The sequence below is a fragment of the Camelina sativa genome, chromosome 5 (assembly GCF_000633955.1).
Source record: "Camelina sativa cultivar DH55 chromosome 5, Cs, whole genome shotgun sequence".
NCBI lineage: Eukaryota > Viridiplantae > Streptophyta > Magnoliopsida > Brassicales > Brassicaceae > Camelina > Camelina sativa.
This window is the reverse complement of record NC_025689.1, coordinates 16,611,032-16,635,685: the sequence shown is the minus strand read 5'-3', so window position 1 is coordinate 16,635,685 and position 24,654 is coordinate 16,611,032. Positions and strand designations below refer to the sequence as shown.

Genomic DNA, 24,654 nt, shown 5'->3' with positions numbered 1-24,654 from the left:
AAAAAAAAAAAAAAAAAAAAAAAAAAAAAAAAAAAAAAAAAAAAAAAAAAAAAAAAAAAAAAAAAAAAAAAAAAAAAAGACAACGAAAGAATGAGTGTTACCTTTAAAAGGTTTTGGCTGTGTAAATAAACTCAAAAAGATCAAATCTTTTTAAGCTTATTGTTCCTTTGTTCGCTAGATCTATCTCTCCATCTTTTTTTCTACAAACGAAAAGGAATAAGGAAAAAAGTTTTAAATCTATAAACAAAACACGGTCCCAAAAGCAAGATACATCATAAGAAACCAGATCATCATTTGATGTATATAATAGATACAACTACGACAGATTTGATCAGAACATAATAGAATGGTATAAAATCAGTCAAATGAAAAATGATGAAATCTAAGACATACATGAATGAATGGTAGGTATATTATGTTTGTCGATGAAAAATAGGATAGTATCTATAGCTAGGAAATAGGGGCTTGGTCGGAAATCAACTAATGGTTTTACGAAGCGGTTTTGAGGTGCGTCGGAGGTGGTGAGAGTGCAAGTGAATTTAATGGGTTATAGTGACACATATTTATAGGTCGGGACGGAGACACTTGCTTTATCCTACACTCTCGAAGGAAAGAGAAGCAAAAGATAACGTCAGAAAAAGAAAAGAGAAAAAAACAAAGATGCTTCTATCTTTTTGTCCATGTGTCACAATGTAATTGGTTTTTCATATATGATTTATATTATTACATAATAGTAATTAAATAAGTAAATAGCATAATTTAGTTTTTTCTCTATTAAAAGATAAAATTCAGTCTCAATTTGAAATGAAATATTTTTAACCTTTTTGGTATTTTCAATTTGAGTCCTTTTTGAATTTTTACTCTTGAGAAACCATGATTTCTATAAAAATATAATGCTTATATATATGGTATGAGCCTAAGAGAAAAAATGTAATATTATTTAACTTTTTAGGCTTAAAATTCATAGTAACAATGATCATAAATTATTTTTAAAACTTTCTTGTCATTTTAGTTTTATATCTAAAAAATTATACATATTTGCCATCAATTATATTTTGTATGTTAGAAGATACATAATATTAATCAATCTAGTCAATAATGACTGACACAAGATAAACACAAAGATTAAGCTACAAATTCTAGTCGTCGGTCATACAATCCCTTTTAGCTATCTTACCTTCTAATGAACATTTGACCGAAAAAATAATCATAATAGTCAAACTTAAGATAATTGCTTAAATTTTTAATTTTAAAAATTTAATTATATCGTTTTGCTAGGTAGGGGATTCGATATTCATGGGTGGCTGAGTGTCGGCTAAATGGTCTATTCCAAGAGGCTTGTGGCGAGTCAGGCTCGTCACTAGTAACGGTTGAGAGACAGGATCTGAATTATCCAGGTAAAGAACCCGATCCAATGGCAGTCAAAAAGTTGTTGCCCTTGTATTCGACGGTATTAGTAGATCTGGTTCGCTACCTCCGTTTAACCTCCCAGATTCAACCTCGCTTTTTGTTGTTGATCACCGGAAAAATCTTTCTGTTTCGTAATTGTGGATGTTTAGTATTTTTCAGACCTAAATCTATTTTCGGGAGGACCCATTAATAAAAAAAATATAAGTTTTAAAAAAAACTCACTGATTAGTTTGATGTTATTGGTCCCCTGTCCCCTCAAGAGAACCCTCATCTCCTCATGAGTTGTTCAGGGCCCCCCCCCCGGGCCGCCCTTTTAGCAATGGTCATAACATTTATAATCATTTCCCCAACCATGACAACCCCCCGTTATCCGCGTGAAACATCGTTTTGTCCTACCAACCACCATATTCCATCCCGGAACTTCACCACCACCCTAGCCACCCTCAGGCCACACTCTAAAACCTCCCAACCACTTTGCGTGTTCACAGAAATAGACAAATCCTAAATATTCATAAAATTTTCCATTTTTGGAAACCACATATACATCATCACAATGTCCTACCGACAACCATATTCCCTCCCGGAACATCACCTCCGCCTTGGCCACTCCCAGGCTACACTCCAAAACATCCACTTTCACGAATCATCGTTAATGTATATCCTAATACCTGCGTGATTCACCACTTCCAAACAACTTTCCATTAGTCATCTGCACTTCCCCGAACAGAGACTAACCGTGGAATCTCTTTGAAGGCTCGAAGAGGATGGATGATACTAGGACTTCATACCACATGCAAATTGACTAACTACTCATAATCAAGCAACAGTTTCACAACATTATGCGCCATGAAAATAGTTCAACCAATTCAATTCTTTAAACTGCTCTAAACCATCCATTAATCAGCTATAGAATCGTAAGGGCTCTGATATTATACTGAAACAACCCAACCCTTTTTTATAATAATAATAATATAATTAAATACTCCATAATACTTAATTACAACACAAAGAATAAACCAACAACAAATTAACATGCACAACGGAAGACAAACCAAACAAACTCCAATTTAATATAAATACCATATCAATTACAATCAGTATAAACCATTAACCTAACATGCTTCTAAACCAAGTTCCAACATACAAACACAAAAAACCAACATCACAAAACCGAGACCCTAAATCATCCTCCTCCTTATTGCAATGATCCCATGTTACAGATTACCCTATCAAGGTGATTCAAACAACAAATACAATTAGGAGATACTCTCCTTGCATCTGCAACAGCCCAAAAACACCTGTTAACTTCCAAATCCCTCCGGTGTAAAGCTAGCCCTAGACGTCAGGAAGCTTCCCACAAAATCTCAGTCGATCGGATAACAGACGAGTCCACGATCACACTTACAATCCCCGCTGCTTTCAATTCGCGTTTGAGACGAAGCACCTCATGAAACTTTTCAACGGTTTGCTATGTAGAATCATTTTCCTACCATATCCTGACGATTCTGATTTCTCATTAATCTCCTTCACACCATGCCAAACTTCTCTCTCTTGCTCTCTCTTTGCTTTATTCACATCCCAAGCACGAAATCAGCAATAACAGCAACAAGGAGAAGGTGTCAAGACTTATAAAACACTTATTAGGATTTTTTTCAAAACCAACTAAACTGGCAACTCAAATCAAATCGGTGAACTTAAACCAAGTCGACCAATTTCTAAAATTAAGAAACTGGGATGTTACAAAGCTAATCATTTAAAATTAACTATATATATAGTTAATCAATACAAATAAAACAATTACAAACCTCTAATAACTTCATAAAACAAAGTCTCTCCATACAAATTGTGACAACCCGTCCCGTGGACCCCACTAGCCTCACTGCTAGCCCGCTAGCCTCACTGCTAGCCGCCCAAACGGACCCCAAGCTGGCCCTGCAGGGCATCGATCCTAACCCTTCACTGGGCAAATGGAACTATTCATCCAAATCCACAGTAGGTTATTGGTGCACCAGGCGTTCCTCAAACCCTGGTCCCCACCCTTTAACAACCTTCCCACAGGACAAGCTGTCACCAATTGATCTGCAATTAAAACAACCGGACCCGTTTTTTTAAAAAAATAAGTACAATACATAATTAAGCATCTCATACTACTTAATTAAACCACCCAAACCACAATTCCTCATTAAACCGATAACAACCAATATGCACAGCGGAAACATACCAACATACAGAACCAACACATCATCAATGCAATAACATTCCTAAGCATTCTATCCATCAACCTAGCATAACTCTATCCAAGGTTCCAACATAAACAATATAACCAAGTCCAACAACACACAACCGAGACCCTAGATCATCCTCCTCCTCATCGCCATGATTCCACACTACACAATACCTGCACCACAAACACAATGAGATGCGTGAGTATTACCAGAAATACCCAGTGAGACGATCCTCCCATCTACGAGCTATACACACAAGCAAATCAAGAGTACAACCACAAATAAAACATAACAAACCAGACATTGAACAGAACATCCAATAACACATTCATCACACCTACACAACTTCACACAAAACAAGTTATACAACCCAATCGCTTAGATAAGCTCATGGTCACGCACTCACCTTATCAAGCTGATTCTAACAACAAATACAACCAGGAGAAATTCTCCTTGCGTCTGAAACAGTCCAGAAACGTCCTACAACAAGTGACACAACCAAAAACAACCTTGAAGCAAACTGGACAGAAACATCAGAAAAGAACAATCTTAAAGACGAAACCCTAAAATAAAAACCAACCGTTAACTATCAAATCCCTCCGGTGAAAAGCTAGTCCGAGACGTCACGAAGCTTCCCACAAAATCTTGTGCCGATCAGAAACCAGACGTGACCACGATCTCAGTTACAATCCCCGATGGTTCCAACTCGCGTCTGAGAAAACGTGTCTCACGAAACTGCACATAACTCATCGAGTTTAAATCCAAATCCACTTCTGTAAAAAGGAGAATGACGATGAAAGGCTTGAGAATAACACTACCAAATTTCGTTACCTTTGACAACGATTTGATATATCGAAACTGTTTCTTCCCAAACCCTAACGATTCTGCTCCTTCTCCTTTAATCTCCTTCACACCACAATAGGCTCTCTCCTCTCTCTATATCTCTTTCTTCCTCTCAACACAAGTATTGAATAACAGCCACGACCAAATAGAGAGAAGAGGCGTCCATTTCATTATAAATATATCACTTAGGGTTTCCCAAAACCTGCTCTAAACCGGGTGAACTTAAACCAAACCGGGCAATTTCATGATTTCACATAAATTGATCGGTTCTTCCACTTTTCTTTGGGACACGGGCGTTACAATTCTCCCCCTCTAACAAAAGATTCGTCCTCGAATCTGAGAACATTGTCCCTCCACCAAGGACCTCCGTGCAACCGTCACTACGGCCCGCACATTCCCCGACCGGACTGAATACCGTCAGTAAAGGTTTTCCGTGCAACTGTCGCAACAGCCCGCACATCCATATGACCCAACGGTCCACATAACCCTGGCCCCACTAGTCAAGACAACCCAAAACACGAGATCAATCCCGACCTCCGAGGTCTACATCCAGTCACTACGCTCATAACCACGTTCTAGACATTGTTTGCTCTCTCACTCATACATTCTTAGGTCGCAACCTTCGAACTGCACCGCCTGCACTCTCAGACCGTCGTCCTCGAGCCATACCGTCTCACTCTCGAATCGTCACCCTCGAGATCTCGGTACCAGGGGAACTACTCATCCCCTCCGGGGAACTAATCATCCCCTAGGAGAACTAATCATCTCCTCTGCCGCCCTCAGGGTCGCAACCCGTCAAGCCCGCGGTGCACCAGGGGAACTAATCATCCCCTCAGGAGAACTAATCATCTCCACAGGAGAACTAATCATCTCCTCTGGAGAACTAATCATCTCCACGTGAGCAAACAAGTCCTAACGTCAATAAGCATCTCCCGACGGGAACTACCTCATGTGATTCACGTAAAACATCGCAATGCTCTACCAATCACCATATTCTCTCACCAGAATATCACCACCACCATGACCACTCTTTAGGCCAACTCAAAACATCTCAACCATTTGGGTGTTTGCACACGCCCTTTCCATAAATAGACAAGTTCTAACTATTCATAGAACTTTCTATTTATTTGCAATCGCACTTTCCGTAAATAGGCAAGCTTTAACTATTCATAAAACTTCTCATTTTTAGAACCCGCACATCTCGTAGCACCGTAACACCACCAATCAAAAATCTTTGAGAACCAATCATCTCATCTGTGACCACTCTTCAGGTCAACCTCTAAACATTCCCGCCACTCCAGGCATTCCACATCCCCTTTCCAAAAATAGTCAAGTCCTATCTATTCATAGAACTTTCTATTTATGGAAACTTCCCTTTTCTGGAACTTTTTATTTTTCCTTTGCAACGACACTTTCCATAAACAGCAAAGCTCTATCTCCCTAAACACTTTCCATATTTAGAAACTTTCTATTTATGGAAACTTCCCACTCCTAGAATCACATAATCCCTTAACCCATCCCTCGTCAAAATTTCATAAGAACTAATCATCTTATTAAATCTGCAATAAGGTCATCTCGGTCTGAGCAAAACCTGTTACCACACTCACAGAACCTGCTGGACCTCCAACAACACCAGTAAGCACATCGGCCACACAATGTCTCAGAAGACCGCCACACACGGGCACACACTAACTCAAAATTCCGCCACAAAGGCCACACAAGCCCCTCCAAGGCACACACCGCTAAAAATTGACAAATTCTAACTTCCATAAAACTTTCCATTTTTAAAACTTCCCTCTTTTGGAAACTTTCCACTTATAGTAAATTCTATTTCGGGAAACTTTTCTCAACACCACCGCTTCACGAAAATTTTGGACTCCGAACACCACCTCATCTTGTTAAATAGTGGCACTCCAGCCACTCTAGGCGAAGTAAGTCTCCAACTTAACTTCTTGGAAATCCCTTTCCAACATATCCACTTTCACAAATCACCGCCAACGGTATTTCCCGATACCGGCGTGATCCACCAATTTCCAACAACTTGTCAATAGCCAACTGCACCTCCCGTACAGAAGCTAAAAACACTATACAACTAACAACACATAAAACAACTTACAGTGGAATCTCATTGAAGGCTCGAAGAGGATGATACTAGGACTCTATACCACATACAAATTGACTAACTACTCATAATCAATTCCATCACACATCATCATGCATCAAACAATAGGAAGATAATTCAACCAATTAAATTCCTAAACCGCTTTAAACCATCCATTTAACCATCCTAGTACCGTAAGGGCTCTGATACCAAATTAAAACAACTGGTCCCGTTTTTTTTTTAAATAAGTACAATACATAATTAAGCATCTCATACTACTTAAATAAACCACCCAAACCACAATTCCTCATTAAACCGATAACAACCAATATGCACAGCGGAAACATACCAACATACAGAACCAACACATCATCAATGCAATAACATTCCTAAGCATTCTATCCATCAACCTAGCATAACTCTATCCAAGGTTCCAACATAAACAATATAACCAAGTCCAACAACACACAACCGAGACCCTAGATCATCCTCCTCCTCATCGCCATGATTCCACACTACACAATACCTGCACCACAAACACAATGAGATGCGTGAGTATTACCAGAAATACCCAGTGAGACGATCCTCCCATCTACGAGCTATACACACAAGCAAATCAAGAGTACAACCACAAATAAAACATAACAAACCAGACATTGAACAGAACATCCAATAACACATTCATCACACCTACACAACTTCACACAAAACAAGTTATACAACCCAATCGCTTAGATAAGCTCATGGTCACGCACTCACCTTATCAAACTGATTATAACAACGAATATAACCAGTTGAGACTCTCCTAACGTCTGAAACAGCCCAGCAATTCCCTACAACAAGCCACACAACCAAAAACGACTTATAGCGAAACTGGACAGAAACATTAGAAAAGAACAGTCTTAAAGACGAAACCCTAAAATAAAAACCAACCGTTAACTATCAAATCCCTCCGGTGAAAAGCTAGTCCGAGACGTCACGAAGCATCCCACAAAATCTCGTGCCGATCAGAAACCAGACGAGACCACGATCTCAGTTATAATCCCCGATGGTTCCAACTCGCGTCTGAGAAAACGTGTCTCACGAAACTGCACATAACTCATCGAGTTTAAATCCAAATCCACTTCTGTAAAAAGGAGAATGACGATGAAAGGCTTGAGAATAAAACTACCAAATTTCGTTACCTTTGACAACGATTTGATATATCGAAACTGTTTCTTCCCAAACCCTAACGATTCTGCTCCTTCTCCTTTAATCTCCTTCACACCACAATAGGCTCTCTCCTCTCTCTATATCTCTTTCTTCCTCTCAACACAAGTATTGAATAACAGCCATGACCAATTAGAGAGAAGAGGCGTCCATTTCATTATAAATATATCACTTAGGGTTTCCCAAAACCTGCTCTAAACCGGGTGAACTTAAACCAAACCGGGCAATTTCATGATTTCACATAAATTGATCGGTTCTTCCACTTTTCTTTGGGACACAGGCGTTACACAAATAAACTTTGTTAGTAAATTCTTCACATCGTCACTCGAAAAAATTGTTAACCAAATCCTAATGATTTTTAACCACAAAAGAAAAATATATAACTATATATATATATATATATATATATATAACGCACGAGACTCAACCTAGTGATATATAAGTTATATCCCTTCTGTACATTTAAGATGCATGTGTGATATAGTGTAATACACAGTTAGTTTTACTTAGTAAGCAAAACCTCTAACTAATATGGAAATGTCAGGATGGCCGAGTGGTCTAAGGCGCCAGACTTAAGTTCTGGTCTTCTTACGAGGGCGTGGGTTCAAACCCCACTTCTGACATTTATTCTTTTTTTTTTTGTCAAAAAAAAAATTATAGAGAAGATCCCATAAATAAGCCCAAGTCATCATAAAGTTAACGTCGAGGGCTAAGTAGTGAGCCATAGAAATTATTGTTTAGGTACAAAATTTTATGAGGATATTATTATTTCTGTTCGTTTGGATAAACTTCTGATGATGATTACATAATAAAAACCAGAGTGATTTACCGTACTTATGTTACTTTCCGTAAAGAATTTTGATGTAATAATTAGAAGTATAATTTTTCCTGGGTAGAAGAACGGGAGGTAAATCCTCCTCCAATTTATTAAAAATACTTATAATCATAAACATATGTAATAACTAGAAGTAAACATCGCGCCAGATAATTTTATAATAATTTTAATATATTTTAAATTTATTAAAATATTTTAAAATTTATATTTTGTGTGTCGATAAATTATCTTATGTTTGTTATTTGTTTTGTTTTTAAATAAGTATTCTCAGTCACTTAAAATGAATGACTATTGATTAGTTAAGCATTAAACTGAAAATTTATGTTAATATGAAAGGTTAGTTTAAAATATTTAGTTTGTATCCTATAATATATAGAACTCTTCATGTTTTGATAAGCATTTTTTATGTTAGAAAAAAAGAATATTGATTACGTTTAAAATAAAATGCGGATGAGTATGGACATTATGTGTTAGTTTGTCCGCTTTTAACATAATCTATAAAACATCAATATCTTCTAAAACCAGACACCTCCAAGAAGGACGAGACAGTAGCTTGAATTTCTCGAATAACCTCTTCTTGAGCTGAAACTCATGCTCTTCTTTCATTCTTTGTGAAATTAATTTCATTAATTAGATAACTAAAGGTAGCATAAATAATTTTGATATTTATATATTACCAGCATGCTTCACACATGCTTAAAAAATTTTCTTATTATAATTTGAATTTTTTAGAAATAAAATATTTTAATCTTAACTAATTATACAAATGACTTCAAATGCATTTGTGTTCTAGAAGTAGAATACTTTGTGTTTCTTGATTAATTGCATTTGGAAAAAAAATTCGCTGTTAGATATTTCTATAATTTTATCACGTAGTTTATATCTATTGAACATACTAAATGCAAACTGAATTTTAGTTTAGAATTGAGTAAATAAATGTTATTAATATATATTGATATATTATTATATATATCACATAAAATTTTATTTTTCTGTGTTATACTTTTCTGTTTAAAAATAATATATATATATATATATATATGTTGTATTATACTCAAAATGATCAACGAAAAAGAGTAAAAACATATCATCGTATTATTGAGTTACTTTTTTTAGTTTTAACTTCATAACCTAAGAGAACATAAAATAATTGTTCGCCATATAATCTTTTTTTTTCTATGTTTTTTTTTTTAAATCATGTGATGGAGGGACGAAGAGATAACTCAAATCTTTCCTACTTCTCCAAGACATTGCTTTTCTCTCCCTTTCCCTTCGTCTCTCTCTCTAGAATGCAATTGGGATTAGCTTAGGGTGATCTTTGGATCATTCAACTTGATAAGCACGTGGTAGAGGTGAGTCTTGTTAAATGCGTATTAATGAAACTTGCACACATGGTCAAATCCCATTGTCTTGTTCTGCTTGCGGGTAAGCACTATCATCACATCATCAACAATCGATCATGGCTAGGAAAAATAATAGAACATATGAGAAGAGAAATTAGATGAAAATTATATTTTAAGAAAATAATTAAGACTAAATTGTGTAAGAAAATAAAAACCGAATTCGGAAGAATCACATGGCTTTGGAACCCCATATCATGAGATATATATCACCTAGACGTCCAAACCTTCCTCGTCTCTAAATCCTGCCATCGCAAAACCTTTCTCATCAGAAGTCATAACCTATTAAATAAAATAGATAACCATGGAAAGAAAGAAAGTTAATAAATACATACAAACACAGTTGTAACATTAAAGAACAAATTTAAGGTAATAGTATTCGAAACAGTTAATATTTGTTTAAACTCATTTTGGTGGGTAATACATACAAACACACTTGTATAAAATATAGCATGGTAATAAGTAACATAAATATTGTGACTAAGATATAAAATCTATTAGGGTTTATGAATTATGTTCTAAAATCTATACTAGTAATTTTGCTGCAGTTTTTGTTCAAAAATACTTTTTGGAAAGTTTTTACATTTAATGCATTGACTTTAATATTAGTTAACAAAACTTCAAAATTAATTATAGGTAAGATTTTAAAAAAATTAGGAAATCTTTCTACCTCATTCAAACATAAATATATGATTCTCTTTCATTTTTATTTGAATTTATATTTATATTACCTTGAATTATTCTATAATACATTTAGTTAATAAAAAATGTAATTTTTTGCTGCATATGATGTAATACAAAATTTTAAAAACGGATATATATTACTCAATAGATGAATAAAAAATACGGGTACAATATCCCACATCGTCTCAAAAAATTGGGCAACGGTTTAGAGTCATACTATAAAAGAGACCAAAATGATTCTGAATACAAATGAGTAGAAACCTTGATTATCAGACATTCAAACTTTAAAAACTTGTATTTGGATTATTCCGGTTCTTTATTTTAAGACTTTTAAAAGGTTAAATATGAAAATATTTAAAACTTTTAAAAAGTTAAATATGATAAATATTATACCGTATATACACAATAAATATTTAAAATGAAGATGATATAGTGTGAGTTAAAATATCTCGGGACGGGGTTATATAGCGGGACGGGTTTATCGATATTTATATAAATTAAAAAATATCATTTCATTATTTTGTAAACACTGTCAGTATCAGAGAATATATGTATCTAATTAAATTGATTAAATAAATATTATGTAAAAAATAAATTATATTGCGGTATTATATGGTTTATTTAACAATTATTATATAATAATAATATATTTTTGACCAACAAATACAACTTATAATTTAAATATTTTAGTTATAAATAATTTTGCCATGTGGTACACCACGGGTCCTAATCTAGTTTTTATATTAAAAATTTATCAAATTGATCAAAAGAAAAACAAATTACAATATTGATATACAAAATAGGCATTCAAAACAATATTTACAAGTGAGAATATTTTATGTTCCTAAGGCCTTCTTCATCTAACTCTTTCTAATGAATAACCACATTTCAAATGTTCACTTCTATATATGCTCCAAAATTTTGATTCAACTTATTTATTTCAAAACCTACAAGTATCACACAAAGGAAAAAGTTAAATATTACAAAATTCAGAAAATTATGTGAGAGGTAGAATATGATGTTTGATGAATATTTTTTATAGATAAATTTGTAGTAGTATGAGAGGTTTTCAATTTTTTTTTTGGTCAAACATCATGGGAGTTATGGTTACTTTTCAAAGAATAAATATACCATAGGTTTGTCTGTGTTTTTTTTTTTGTAAAATACAAATTGTATTGCAATTAATACATTAAAGTGTATTCATATCTTGAAAGATTTGTTTTTAAATTTTTTCAAACATCATGGGAATTACATTTTAAAGAAATAATATGCAATAAATTATGTTAATGATTACTATTAAAGAAAAATAAAATAGCATATTGTTTTATATCTTGAAATTATTTTAGTATAAATTGATTTGATATTTTGGTACAAAAACTGTGAAACAAATATTATATTATTTTTCAACAAATAATTATTATAATAGTATAATATTTTTATAGGTTGAAATTAGTAAAGAATTTAATAACCATCACATTATATTTTTCCAAAATTATGATATTAATATTTAAGTCTTTGATTATCAGAAATTTGTTTTGTCCAAAATTATAATATTAATATTTAATTCTTTCTTATTTGCAAAATTATAATGTTATGGTAATTATATAAAATATTGATAAATGATATCTACATATAATTACTAAAAGGACATTGCATGTCAATATATTTTTAAGTACAGGAATATCATTTAAATTTAGTGAATATGAAAAATAATGTATGTAATTTTGAGAGAATGAATTAAAAGAATTTAATAATTGAGAAGTGAGGACAGGTGTTGAAAAATATACGCTGCCAAATATCGTCGTGTTATGCAAAGTTAGGAGAAAACCTTCTCATATATTAATATATATATTTAATTCTTTCTTATTTGCAAAATAATAATGTTATGCTAATTATATAAAACAATGATAAATGATATCTACATATAATTACTAAAAGGACATTGCATAAATGTCAATATATATTTTTAGTACAAAAATATCATTTAAATTTAGTGAATATGAAAAATAATGTATGTAATTTTGAGAAAAATGAATTAAAAGAATTTAATAATTGAGAAGTGAGGACAGGTGTTGAAAATATACGCTGCCAAATGTCGTCGTGTTATGCAAAGTTAGGAGAAACCTTCTCATATATTAATATTTAATTCTTTTTTATTTGCAAAATTATAATGTTATGGTAATTATATAAAATATTAATAATGATATCTACATATAATTACTAAAAGGACATAGCATAAATGTCAATATAATTTTTAGTACAGAAATATCATTTAAATTTAGTGAATATGAAAAATAATATATGTAATTTTGAGAAAAATGAATTAAAAGAATTTAATAATTTAGAAGTGAGGACATGTGTTGAAAATATACGCTGCCAAATGTCGTCGTGTTATGCAAAGTTAGGAGAAAACCTTCTCATATTATATAAGATTAGACGTAAATTAATCCTAAATATAAATTTATAAATTTTAAGCCCCTATAACCAAAACAATAAAAAAGTCTTTGAAGTTGATCAACATATATAGTTCCCTAAATTTTGTTTTTTTTTTTGTTAATTAGTTCCCTAAACTTGAGGAGATAGATTTTGTGGAAGAATCCTACTTAGTCAATTTTTTTTTTTAATTTAGTTGCAAAATATCCGCAAAGAAATTGAAATTAATCAAGATCCTCTTCAAGTAAGGTCGTAATTAAACAATATACTAAGATAATTTCCATAAAATCAAAAACAATATCCGATATTGAATTGAAACGATACCCGCATGCTCTTTTTTTTTTGGTCGGATACGAAACCCGCATGCTTTGTGTTTGGTTAGTTCATGTTTTCATACAGAGCAAGATCTTAACTTAATACCATAAAACCATTGCCAAAAAAAAAACAAAAGCCAAAAAACAAAATAAAACAAAGAAACAGTAGAAAAGAAGATATCACTGTATTTGTCTTTACATTCCAAAATCATAAGATTAGTGGAAAGAGATCAAACAATGAAGGTGAGTGTGGAGATGATAACGGGAACTTTCATAGATACGGACGTGAGTGAGGATGCGACGGTCAAGGACTTGAAGGAGAAGATCGCTACTGAGATGAAATTACCGGTGACGCGTTTGTTACTTGTGATCGGAGATGAAGAGGAAAGACGGATGGTAATGGATGATGAAGATGAGACGAGGTTAAGAGATTTAGAAGTGAGAGAATGGACTCATATGTATTTGTTCTTTAAGCATCCTGATAATTGGTTTCTGAGGAAGAGAAGAGATCTAAAGGAGGAGGAGAAGAAGAAACGAAAAATATAAAATGAACGGCGAGGAGGACGATGACAAGGAGATCAAAAGTGAAGAACAAGGTAGAGATGCGAAAGTTGAAGATGAAAAAGAAGAAGAGAAGGAGGACAATGGAGAAAAAGCTAAGGATGACGATGGTGTTAAAGAGGAAACAATAGAGGGTGAAGAAAGAGATAACAAAGAGGAAACATTGAGTTTCTTGATCTGATTTGAGATTTCTTTTAACTTTTAACTATTCCATTATTATTTGTTTTGCTTTTGTGATTATCTTTGTTATATCTTTTCTTGGCATACAAGCAAACAACTGAACATTGTCTTGGGTTACCAGCTTCATAAAAAAATTGATTTTGATTTTGTTCAGTCTCTTTTGTTTCTTCTTCTTGGGGATCGGATTCTCACATCTACTTGGCTATTTCCGGCGGTTAGGGAACCCAGTTAACCGGAAAAGCCGGCTGGTCAAAAGTTGGTTTTGATGTGTCATAAAAATGCTAACTAATAAAAAGTTCTTATCTACATTCTTTCATGAAAATGTTGTCTATATTCGTAAATCAAAAACAAGATACCTTTAACAAAAATTTATTAATGACGATTTTCTTAGTGACCAACAAATATCCATTGTTACATTTTAATGTTGTGGATGCTACATTATTAATTACTAGTTTAAAGCCCGTACTACGTACGGGTCCAAAATGTATTACATGTAATCGATCTGTAATAGATTTAAAGACTATATAATTGTAATTGAAAATCAAATTTGTGCTTGTACGATTTAACAAAGCTAAAAATGTTTAAACGTTCATTAACTTATTCAAAATAGCGTTGTAACTTTATTTGATTAATTTTCCAAAGTATACATATCAAAGTACCACAAAAATTCATAATCATATTATACCAAAACAATCTTGCCGTTCTTGCTTGGGAAGGTAGAAATCATAGCCAACTCTGACTGTTCCGCAATCATCTCTTCGGCCCTTTTTATCATGCGTGAATAATCTTTTATTAGTCCTTCCTGTATTGAGCAATTGCAGTATTTCATTAGTAATTATTAAAATCTTTCCTATGATTAACAATATAATGCTAGTAAACATGGTTCTATTGAGTATGAACACCTAAGAAAGAAAAAAGTGACAAATTTACCTTTATATTTGCTCTTCTACTAAGATGTTTTGTGCTGCAACAAAGGATCTGCATATCATATCTAGTTGTTGTGTTAGAGTAAATGGTCTTTAAGAAGAGTCATCTACTGAAAGCGTAAATTAAGAAAAATGCAAATAGTAAGAGACACACTGAGTTCATTTGACATCTTTATTTGCTATCTCCGTAAATGACTACTTTTAATTTGACATGAAGAAACTTTCACCTATTGAACTGTGCAGGAGACAAATGTAATAATCGAGCGACATGACTTCAGAATGGAATATGAACCTGCAAATCCAAACATAAAATTCATAACTCATAATTATGAGACTGAGAAAGAAAATGTGAAATACAAAATTTGATGAGCATGAAAAACAATGATGAAGAAACAAAACCAGAATTGAGAAAGTCAAAAACAGAGATTATTGTAAATTGTAAGAGAATTTGATGAGATATGCAATTGATAAAACGATGATGAACAGATTAAACCATAACTGAGGAATACAAAAATATAATTTAAATTGCAAACGGAAGAAGAGACATGCGAATGAGATTGATGAAACCTTAAATATAATCAGAACATAATATCTGGATCGTAATTTATGTACCTTTTTCCCAACAGTTTTTTCCTTCGGTTTCTGTAGATCTCTTCTCCTTCGTTTTCTCCGTTCTCGTTGTGAATTTTTTGGGTTTTTAATGGAGGATTAAGAAAATAGAGAGTTAGTGAGACTTTGTTGACTCTCATCAGTATATATCATGGAGGAAGAGGAGAGATCGTGGGCAAAACAGTTAAAGTAGATGAATTTTGTAAATATTTATTGAAAGAATTACTTAAATGTTATCCAATAGTTGGTTTATTACTTATATCTATAAATCTTTTAAAAATGACTCAAATGTTTAGTGTCCTAGGTGTAATTACAATTTACCCCTTGGATTTAGTTTTTCGATTTTTCGATTTACCCCTTGGATTTAGTTTTTCAAAGGTATAATTAAACTATAACTAATCAATTTCCTCAATTTTTTATTTTTATTTTCGAATTTATATAACCCTAACCGCAAATTCTCTCTGTTTCTAATTTTTTTAGGTGTAAAAGATGTGGAGACTGATTATAAGGGTAACAAATTGACGGTGGTCGGAAACGTAGATCCAGTGGCAGTTCGAGATAATGTTGCCGACAAAATCAAGAGGCCAGTCGAACTCGTTTCTACTGTAGCACCTCCTTCTTCAGGCGGTGAGAAGAAGCCTCCGGCGGAAGAGAAATCAACAGAGAAGAAACCTGCCGCGGAAGAGAAAAAGGAAGAGAAGAAGAAAGAGGAAGCAGACAAAAAATCTTTGTATTTAATTTATTAAATATTTTTTCGAAAATACAAAAAGTGTTGTTGGAGAGACGCAAATAATAATTATGTTTATTGTTAAGAACCACACGCGTAATAAATGAGATTTTAGCGAATTTTTATTTAAAAGTAATTCAAAATTTGAATTGTCAAAAAAAAAAATCAAAATTTGAATTTGAATTTTAAATTTTTTTTTTAATAAAAGTGTTTCTCAAACAATTGATTGATATGGCTAAGTTATCGACATAAACGACTGACTTATGAAATATTTGTAAATTAGAATTATTATAACTCAAAATTAAAATATAGAATGAAAAAATGAATATTATAATCATTATAAACAATAAAAAGTAATAATTATAGACAAAGATTAATTTTTACACAGTCTGATCAAAATGTGTAAAACATTCAAATCATGACATTTAGGGGTTAGGGTTAGGGTTTGAGGTTTAGGGTTTATATTTCCAATATTATGGATTTTAATATAACAGTTTGGTTTTAGTTATATTGTGTTTGGTTTAAGGTGGTAATTTGGATATACTAATATGATAACCATTTGAAAATTTAAAATATTTTGAAATTACTTTTCAGTTATTTCCGGTTATGGGTCGGTTAGATGAATATATAACCATAAATAATCCAAATGTTATCCAAATTAGGTGGATTAACTTAATATAACCGATAGCAAGCCGAATATAACCGTAATTAACCAAAAATAATAGAAAAAATAGTTTCCGGTTTGGTTTGGTCGGTTATTTAGTCATTCTAATTTGAGGTTTGGCTGAGTTATGGTAAAGTTATGGCTGAGTTATCGTTTAGGGGAAAAATAATATGAAAACGTATTCTTCTTTCTTTCTTGGGTCTTTTGTTCTGTCAGATTTCTAATAAGTATTAATACGTCTCTCGATGTCACAAAAAGTGTTGTTAGGGAAGCGCGAAAAATCACTAATTCTGTGCCTGCTCAAATCCACACGTATAATAAATTCATAAAGTGAGATTTTTATCACAAGATATTATTGCAAATAATTAAATAATTATTATTCGATTTTAGAATTTTATTTTTCTAAAAGTATTAAAACGTCTCTCGATATTACAAAAAGTGTTGTTAGGGGAGCGCGAAAAATCACTAATTCTGTGCCTACTCAAATCCACACGCATAATAAATTCATAAAGTGAGATTTTTTTCACAAGATATTATTGCAAATAATTAAATAATTATTATTCGAATTTAGAATTTTATTTTTTAAAAAGTATTTCTCCAACAATTGAATATTAAAATTATTAGAACTCAAAATTTAAATTTAGAATGGAAATATGTCTATTATTAGGTTAACTGATGGTTTCACGCCAAAATATCGCTTTACGGCTGAGTTATAATCATTGCGGGAAAACGAAAGGTCATGTGACGGCTGAGTTATAATCATTACGGGAAAACGAAAAGTCATGTGACGGCTGAGTTATAGTGAGTTATGGCTGAGTTATCACAAGAAACAATCTGAAAGTAAATGGATGATATATATGACTTTACGGCTGAGTTATAATATTTACGTGAAAACGAAAGGTCATGTGACAGCTGAGTTATAGTTAGTTATAGTTAATTAAAAAAACAAAAATTCAGTTATATAATACAAAAAAATTTATTTTTTCGTATTTATTTAATTTACATATCAAGAAAAATAATTTTTACTGTTTTTTTTTATTTAATAACTTTTTTAATTAGTTATTTTATTTCTCCTAAATTATTATTTTTATTATCATTTGAAATGAAAATAGACATAGACCTAAATTTTATTCAAAAATGTTACCAATCACTAACAAAACTAATTTTTTTGAAGTTGAGTTTGAATAATCATGTGTTATGGTTGATGTACAAGTTTGAGGTATATCTTTTGTAAAATTGTTAACTCAAAAGATTATTCAACATCATGGAAATTTTCATGAGTTAAAGATGTGGTAAGTTGAGTTATCTATTTTTTTTAATTAAAAAAACGAAAATTCAGTTATATAATACAAAAAATTATTTTTTCGTTTTTATTTAATTTATATATCAAGAAAAATAATTTTTACTGTTTTCTTTTATTTAATAACTTTTTAAATTAGTTATTTTATTTCTCCTAAATTATTACTTTTATTATCATTTGAAATGAAAATAGACATAGACCTAAATTTTATTCAAAAATGTTACCAATCACTAACAAAACTAATTTTTTTGAAGTTGAGTTTGAATAATCATGTGTTATGGTTGATGTACAAGTTTGAGGTATATCCTTTGTAAAATTGTTAACTCAAAAGATTATTCAACATCATGGAAATTTTCATGAGTTAAAGATGTGGTAAGTTGAGTTATCTATTTTTTTTTAATTAAAAAAACGAAGTTTCAGTTATATAATAAAAAAAAATATTTTTTTCGTTTTTATTTAATTCATATATCAAGAAAAATAATTTTTACTGTTTTTCTTTTATTTAATAACTTTTTTAATTAGTTATTTTATTTCTCCTAAATTATTATTTTTTATTATCATTTGAAATGAAAATAGACATAGACCTAAATATAATAAGATTTTAAATATTATGGCATGCATGTAGTTAATTTTTTAATTTGGAATGTAACAAAGAAGTTTAGTTAACAATGTAACTTAGCCACAACATGAAAAACATTACAGTAATTAAAAAGCAAAAAAAATTGCTGCCAAACTCAGCCGCTTCATCAACTGAAAATATGTAACTCAGCCGTATCGTTTGATAAGTCAGCCGTAACTGAATAACATTCTAGTAATTAATCTTTTGCTAATAAGTCAGCTGTCAAACGGCTGAGTTGTTGATAAGTCAGCCTATGACGGCTGAGTTATAGTTGTTTTACCATAACTCAGCCGTAACAACATCTCATAAGTCAGCCATTTTTTATAACTCAGCCAGTCGGAAAATGGTAATTCAGCCTGTCGTAGTGATAACTCAGCCAAAATTTTGACAACTCAGCCGTGTCGTATTGATAACTCAGCCAATATTTTGACAACTCAATCATCTGGTGAAAACTCAGCCATAAGGACGGCTGAGTTATGCGCATAACTCAGCCAGATTTTCATAAGTCAGCCGTCCGCTCTTACTCAAATGTTTTTCCGATAACTCAGTCACAACATACCTATAACTCAGCTGCAACATACTCTGTAATGCGTTACGGCTGAGTTATGGTTACACGTCAGCGATTTCTGACGTGGCGTCTGACGTGGCAATGACATTTTTGTAATTACGTTTTTTCCGGTAACATAAAACAGAGGTACGCTGGGTATTTCAAAATACTCGAAACATTCTAGTAATAAAAAAGTTTTTTTGTAGATTCTGGTAATATTACATAAAATGAGTAACATTTGAGTAATTCACCCTTATTTATTTTATGTGGAAAAGTAAAAGTTAAATTGTTTAGGAGGCTGATTTTTTTTTTTAAATTTTGGTTTTCCACTATCGTGATTATGGTCGTGTGTGTTTTTTTTTTATTAATGAGTTTGTTTTTTTTTAATTAAAAAATAATCTGATGTGGCTTAACTTGATTGTATATGTGACTTGTGCTTTATAGGATATAGGATGACAGTGGTGCTATAATTAGTTTTCTTTTTCTTCTTAGAAACAATTTTTGTTAATTAACTAAATAATATCATTGGTTGCTGGAGCGTGGGTTGCAAGAGATGATCAGCGCCAAATATTATATCATGCTAGGAATGCCTTATAGCCTAACGAATCGCAGGTGTTAGCGACATTACGTTGTTCTATGTGGGCGCTGGAGGCGTTACAATTGTTACATGTGACTCGGGTTGAAGTGGCGTTGGATAATGCTGCAGCTGTTAAAGCAATAAACAATCACCGGGAGTGGCATGCAAGATACGGGTTTGTGCTGCGCGACATTCAGACTCTTTTATCAGGCTTCACCTATTGGGAATGTCACCAAGTTGCTGCTTCAGCGAATAAGGTGGCAACGGTTAGTTGCTGCTTGAGAAAATAAGGTGGCAACGGTTATTGCTAAAAGTGTCATGCGGGAAGGAAGAGTTCAACTGTTCAATCATACTTATCAGTTGGGGGACTCTCTTGACTGCATGATCAAGTAAGACACGATCTCGATTAATAAGGTGGTCAAGCGGCAGGATCAGAGAATAAGATGCCTGGTGGCTGCTATAGGTGTGCCGAGGGGGGGAAGGTTTTTAGGCCTTAACACTTGGAGGGTGACGAGGGTCTTTTGGACCTCAGTATCAAGTGAGGGTCGATGTGTTTTATGAGTGTATTTTTTTGTTTTCATTTTTTTTTCTTTACATTGTACGCTTTTCAAAGTTTTTGATTCTATCAGATGAAAAAAAAACTAAATAATATTATTGTCTATATCACTAGCCAGCAAAAAATATTATCTACCTAAATAAAAGGTTTATACTGTATAAAACATTACAATTACATTGACAAGTTTCTAAATAACACGGTTAGATACCCAATGACTTTCTTAGTGATTCAACAAATAGATTGTAACATCTTAAAGTTACAGGGTCCATCTATTCACGGATTCACCACTGTAATTAATTCTTAATTTTTTTTTTAGAAACAAACACATTTTTGTTAACTAGTAGATGAGTATCACTAAAATGTGTTTGTTTGCGGTTATGGAAATTATCGTTATAAACACGTTGATATCGTCCAAATATCACTAAAATGTGTTTGTTTGTTTTTATCGTCCAAATACACACGTTGATATTTGCACTAGGAGAAATAAGAGAAAGAAAAAACGAAGAGAACTCCTCATTATCGTTTTTGATATCGTCCAAATAAATTGAGAAATTTATTTAATTAATATAAGTGTCGAATATACACGTTGCGGTTACCGTTTCTGTTCTGTCTACTTCGACGGTGAACTGTTTTGACGGGAACTTGACTGTGACGTGGATTTTTTTAGCGGCGGGATAAGAAACGAAGGTGCCGTGAAAAAGGGAGTTATGGTGAGGTCGATTCTGGTGCCGTCAGAGATGATCAGATAATCTTCCATGTCGAGACCGTCGAGGAGTTCACAACAAGAGACAGAGAGAGTTAAGGAAGATGTTGGAATCTGAAGAAACTGTCATAAGCATTTCTTGATCTCCAAAACAGATTCTTCCTCGCTGAATTCTGTAACATCTCCAAACTCAGTTGTGGGCCATTTTGAAAATTACAGTCCATTAGACCATCATCAACGGTGGAAGTCATGAGCGTTGCTCAAAAAAATAAAAATATAAGCATTTTAATTGAAATAAGTGTAAACCAATAATAAGTGGATAGATGTATATTGGGGTATGGTGAACTGGAGATCGACCAAAATCGACGGTCGAGATTACAAACCAAGAATATGTAAATTATAAAGATTGAAAAAAATCTAGAAGATGTAGTTTAGGAATATTTACATTTATCTAAATATATTATTTACATTTACATTATCCTAGTTTACGAAATCTCTTATGTATATAAGATAACATAAGATGTAATATTATAATTATGAGAGTCTAATATTAATTCTTCCTAAACATTTCTGTGTCTTACTCTCATCAAATCTATTATGGTATCAGAACCAAGATCCTTGATGTGGTTTATGGTTCCGTTACGTTAGCTTTCGCAAAGAAAAGAAAAAAAAAATCTGTTTCGTCTTTTCTTTTATTTTGACCTTCCTCCATCGCTTCTTTTTTTAACGTTGGAGTCTTTCTTTCTTTTTGTTCTAATTTTGAGTTGGTAATGAGATTTATCCAAACTCCATCGACTACAAAAAAAATATATATATATATATATATAGTTCTGGAATTTGGGCTTCACACACACGTGAGTGTGTTGTCTTGTGTGGCCATGACTTGGCTGGTGGTGGTGACTATGAATATCACCCAAGACGTACGGTGGTGTTCGGCCTGTTGGCCAAGTAAAAAAAAAAAAAAAGAATGATATTTTGTCTCTTGTATAAGAGATTTGGGCATAATAGCACGTGTTTGTGCTACTCTACCTATGGTCATGTGGTTTTCTTTATTTTACTACGAAAAAGATTGAGCCACGACGATGACTTTGACGGATACGATGCTGATCTGGCGGTGATGAATTTGAATTCGACCATGACTACACAAGTTTTTTCATGAACAAGAAGTTCGAAGAACGATCCAAACTTGTGATTTTAAATCGATGGAGCTAGATTGACTCTACGGCCAAGTATAAACGTCGTTGATGACCCTACGACCGGGTATAAATGTCGATGATGACCCGACGGCCGGGTATAAAGCCGTTATTTTGAAGACTTGTCCAATCTCACTCGTGTTACCACGCATGAGCTTGCCGGAGGGTATTGGGATATGGTGAACTGGAGATCGACCAAGATCGACGGTCGAGATTACAAACCAAGAATATGTAAATTATGAAGATTGAGAAGAATCTAGAAGATATAGTTTAGGAATATTTACATTTATCTAAATATATTATTTACATTTACATTATCCTAGTTTAGGAAATCTCTTATGTATATAAGATAACATAAGATGTAATATTATAATTATGAGAGTCTAATATTAATTCTTCCTAAACACCTCTGTGTCTTACTCTCATCAAATCTATTAATGTATAAACAGTATAAGAGACCGCAGGGACGTCGTGTGCGAAGAGACCGCGGGGACGTCGTGGTTTCATGTTTGATCGCCGGTGGGTGGGTAAGGAGGGTTTAATGGATGCGATCTCGTCTGGTTGGAGGAACGGGCAGGAGCAGAGCTCAGGTGGTTTTGTGGATAAAATTGTTCATTGTCAACGAGCGATATCTCGGTGGCGGAAACAGCAGGCTCCTTATGGGAGGGTTTTGATTGAGGATCTTAAGCGACAGTTGGAGGTGGCTCAGTCTGATGATAGTACGGGTCCGGAGGTCATTTCGGATCTCAATGCCCGCTTGTGCGATGCTTGTCGGGATGAAGAGATCCATTGGTACCAAAAGAGTAGGAATCGCTGGATGCGGGTGGGTCATAAGAATACCAAATATTTTCAGGCACAAACTAAGCAACGTTGGGCCCGAAACCGGATTGTGGGCATGTTTAATAAACAGGGAGTTTGGTCTACCGAGGATCAGGAGATTTGTGCTATGGCAGTATCGTATTTTGAAGAATTGTTTGCTACGATTTCTCCAGGAAATTTTGAGGATGTTTTAAAATAGCCTAAAACTGTCATCACAGACATGGATAATTCACGGTTAATGGCCCCAGCCACGGAGGCAGAGGTCAGGAAGGCGTTATTCATGATGCACCCAGACAAAGGTCCTGGCCCTGATGGGATGACAGCGTTGTTTTTCCAGAAGGCACAGAAGGTTGTTAAGGAGGATCTCGTCTTAATGGTAAATCAGTTCTTTGCTGAGGGAGTTTTTGATAAAGGTTTGAATCGAACACATATATGTCTAATCCCCAAGGTAGCAAAACCGACTCGGATGGCAGAGTTGCATCCGATTAGTTTGTGTAATGTAGGATATAAGGTCATTTCAAAGGTTTTGTGCCAACGGCTTATGCGGTTATTACCTGGGCTGATCTCAGAGACGCAATCAGCATTTGTTCTCGGTCGCTTGATCTCAGACAATATCCTGATTGCTCAGGAGATGTTCCATGGTTTGCGTACTAATAATTCATGTAAAGGTAAGTTTATGGCCATCAAGACGGATATGAGTAAGGCATATGATAGAGTAGAGTGGGGTTTTGTAAAAGCTTTATTATGGAAGATGGGTTTTGCGGATAAATGGATTTTGTGGCTGATGTTTTGTGTCTCTTCGGTTGAGTACAGAGTACTTCTTAATGGTCATCCTAATGGTTTGATAGTCCCAGAGAGGGGGTTAAGACAGGGTGATCCGCTGTCTCCTCACATTTTTATCTTATGTAGGGAGGTTCTGATTGCTAATATTCGGAAAGCAGAGGAAGACAAGAGGCTTACGGGTATAAAGGTCGCAAATAAGTGTCCGTTAATTATACATTTGTTATTTGCGGATGACAGTCTTTTTCTGCAAGGTTGATAGGGGTCAATGTGGGGTTATCTTGGATATTTTAAAGCAGTACGAGGCTCCCTCGGGACAGCAAATGAACTTTGAGAAATCTTCAATCCAGTTCGGTCATAAGGTTGACGAGGTGACTAAGGTGGAGGTGTAGGGGGTTCTCGGGATAACCAATTTGGGTGGAATGGGGTCGTATTTAGG

At 33.4% G+C, this 24,654-nt stretch overlaps 1 protein-coding gene, 2 long non-coding RNA genes and 1 other non-coding gene across 5 annotated transcripts in view; 1 reads left to right on the top strand and 3 right to left on the bottom strand.

Moving 5' to 3' along the window:
* Positions 1 to 557, bottom strand: part of LOC104787065 (homeobox-leucine zipper protein HDG3-like) — a 6,549-nt gene extending 5,992 nt beyond the window's left edge. For both annotated transcript variants that reach the window (XM_010512567.2, XM_010512568.2), the window contains exons 1-2: positions 394 to 557; positions 102 to 200 (exon numbers count right to left, since the gene is read on the bottom strand). The gene's annotated coding sequence lies outside the window, so the exon portion shown is untranslated. The remainder of the gene's footprint in view (positions 1 to 101; positions 201 to 393) is intronic.
* On the bottom strand, positions 3,771 to 7,615 carry LOC104787064. Its single transcript, XR_767771.2, has 3 exons — positions 7,513 to 7,615; positions 4,042 to 4,115; positions 3,771 to 3,808 (listed from the first exon to the last, which is right to left on the bottom strand). It is a non-coding gene; the product is annotated as an uncharacterized LOC104787064 (long non-coding RNA).
* On the top strand, positions 8,328 to 8,411 carry TRNAL-UAA. Its single transcript has one exon. It is a non-coding gene; the product is annotated as a tRNA-Leu (tRNA).
* LOC104787063 lies at positions 14,793 to 15,863 on the bottom strand. The gene is made up of 4 exons (XR_767769.2): positions 15,734 to 15,863; positions 15,349 to 15,413; positions 15,126 to 15,173; positions 14,793 to 14,997 (listed from the first exon to the last, which is right to left on the bottom strand). It is a non-coding gene; the product is annotated as an uncharacterized LOC104787063 (long non-coding RNA).